Source organism: Corvus hawaiiensis, chromosome 24 (genome assembly GCF_020740725.1).
Source record: "Corvus hawaiiensis isolate bCorHaw1 chromosome 24, bCorHaw1.pri.cur, whole genome shotgun sequence".
Taxonomy (NCBI): Eukaryota; Metazoa; Chordata; class Aves; order Passeriformes; family Corvidae; genus Corvus; species Corvus hawaiiensis.
This window is the reverse complement of record NC_063236.1, coordinates 7,099,570-7,102,334: the sequence shown is the minus strand read 5'-3', so window position 1 is coordinate 7,102,334 and position 2,765 is coordinate 7,099,570. Positions and strand designations below refer to the sequence as shown.

Sequence of the window (2,765 nt, the reverse complement as noted above, 5' to 3'; positions counted from 1 at the left end):
ACTGATAAATATAGGAAAGGAATATAAAAATTTAAAACATCGTAATATATATATATATATATATATAAAAGGCAATTTGGCTATAAACTCTACTCTCAAAAAAGTTGGCAGCTCTGTTGAGGATTATGAAGCAGCCCCTTAGAATTTCCTAGCTCTCATTCTGGCACAGTGGAACCTTTGTGATTATACAGACCCAAGGAAAAAAATTAAAAGCAGATCACTGCGTTTTATCTAAGTGGAAGTAATCAAACACTTTTTGATTCCATCCAGGAGAGGGCAGCCAGCTGGAGAGACTGGTCCTTAAATCCTTTGGGAAGGGGAAAGATGTGTGGAAGGCACTATGTAAAGGCGAAGAGCAAGGAGGCAGAGAAGCTTTGAGATAAGCAAGTTATTTGCCACAGGGGTGTGCTGCTTTCTGCACCTGGAGCACCCATATCCTCGTGTTTTATTAGCACCAGTAGAAAAACCCTGAATTCCTTCCCCACAGTGCCAAAGTGGCTTCAGTGCTTGATTGATTCTTGGAGGTGATGTGTGTTTAAAATTGCCCAGAATATGCTTTAGGAAATTGCAGCACAAAATGCTGGATGTGAGTGCTGAAATTGCCTTCCCCATTTTCCAGGATTATGCAGATTGCTTTGTTTTTCTCCAAGAAAAATTCTTCTGCACATGATGGCAGCCACAGGCCCAAGTGTGTCTTCATTTACACAGAGAGAGTTGCTTCAAATGTTGCCTGTAAACCTTGACCTCGGGATTTGGCCGGAGCCTCAGGGTCCGTGGCAGAACTGCCAGGCTGTGCTTGTGCTGAGCATTTGTCTCGCTTCATTAAGATATCTTCAGATTAGGACTTTGTGCTGGAAAATTGGAAAGAGCCTTAGAGCCCATTGTGACTGCAGCAAACAGCATCAGATGAGAGCTATAAAATGATAGGATTTTTCTTTTCTTTACTTAAAGTTAACGCACACTTGTGTTGAGCATCTCTAAGTTGATTTCTTGGCAAGAGCTGCCTGATTTTTCTTAAAACTGTGTCACAAAAGCTCGTTTGGACACAGTAGTCAACAAAACATTGTGTTTGTACTCAATCTGTATCACCAGCACTAATTTCTGTCTTGAAGAAATCCTCCTCTTGTCCCACATTCTCATCCCTCCTGAGCTCACCCCAGCAGGCTGATGTTAGCAAGCAGCACAGCTGGGATCCCTGGGAAGAAGAAGGAGTTTTTCTGCTTTTTCTGACGTTCCCATGTCACCCAAACAAACACCAATTCATCTTTGGAGAAGGTGTGGCAGCAGTGCACAGAGGAATGTCTGATCCCAGGGACTGTAGGGCTCGGAGGTGAACCCTTCTCCTCCAGCACTGGTTGGAGGCACAGATTTAAAGAGAAAATCCTTGCTCAACCCCTCCACGAGCTGAGGGTTCTCTTGCTTTGGCAGGTCACTGGCGCGAGGTGAAGGATTGGAATGTTAGGCTGAGTAAGGAAAAGATGTGCTCTGGAATCAGAGAGGCAGCTGGATAAAGAGTCTTGTGAGCACAGAATGAATGAATCCTATTTCTCTGCTGGGTTGCATCCAGTTATTTCTCTGCTTCTACTACAATTTAAAGCCTCCCATGATCTCCTGGATGAGCTTCTTCTGTGAGGAGCTGTGGCTGCCCCAGCCCTGGCAGTGTCCAAGGCCAGGCTGGACAGGGCTTGGAGCACCCTGGGAGAGTGGAAGATGTCCCTTCCAGGGGGTTGGAACTGGCTGAGCTTTGAAGTCCCTTCCAACCCAAAACACGACACCATTCTACAGATTCCTCCTGGAATCAGTGTCTTTTGTGCTGCTGAAAGTCTCAGAGAAGGCATCTGGGAAGAAGTGTCTGGGCTCTTTTTGTTTAGAAGAAACAGCCTTCGAGGAAAACTGTTGCTTTTGATGAATCCTCATTTATTTCTGAAATCTTTGTGGGTTTGGAAGCAACATGGGAGAGTACAGCTGCTGTTCATAAAATCTTGGCACTTTAGAGAGGTGTCAGGTCACTGAGAAAGGGACCCACAGAGCATCAAACAGTTTTCAGAGATCCTGTAAAAGTATAAAGGGATAAGATGAGCTTAACAAGTTTTATTTTCTTCAGAGAAGCTTATTTACATGTGTGTGTGCATTACATTCAAGACTTCCTTGTAATGCTAAGTCTTTACATGAAAAAAGTTGTATCACAAGTAGCCCTCTTCCCCTGCCTGTCCTGGGGGTGCTTTGATGTGACTGTGAGGAAGAGTTTTAAGCATCTCAAATTAAACACTCAGAGTGGAAGACGGTGTCTGTTTTACCTAAAAGAGTATTTATCTTTTACACTTTTAAATTTGCAGGAAGCAGAACGTCATTAACTTGTGTAAACTTGTCTGAGAGCTGTTCCCAGAGCTAAAGTGAATGGAAGGAGATCGCAGAATACCAGACTGGTTTGGGTAGAAAGGGACCTTAAAACTCATCCAGTCCCACCCCTGCCATGGGCAGGGACACCTCCCACTGTCCCAGGCTGCTCCAAGCCCCATCCAGCCTGGCCTTGGACACTGCCAGGGATCCAGGGGCAGCCACAGCTGCTCTGGGCACCCTGTGCCAGGGCCTCCCCACCCTCATAGGGAGGAATTTCTTCCCAATATCCCATCTCTCCCTGCCCTCTGGCAGTGGGAAGCCATTCCCTGTGTCCTGTCCCTCCATCCCTTGTCCCAAGTCCCTCTCCAGCTCTCCTGGAGCCCCTTTAGGTACTGGAAGGGGCTCTAAGTTCTCCCTGGAGCCTT

The 2,765-nt window shown here is 45.9% G+C and overlaps 1 long non-coding RNA gene across 1 annotated transcript in view; it reads left to right on the top strand.

Annotated features, from left to right (window-relative positions):
• LOC125337941 overlaps positions 1 to 2,765 on the top strand; it is a 60,136-nt gene that overhangs the window by 41,853 nt on the left and 15,518 nt on the right. The window lies entirely within an intron of this gene.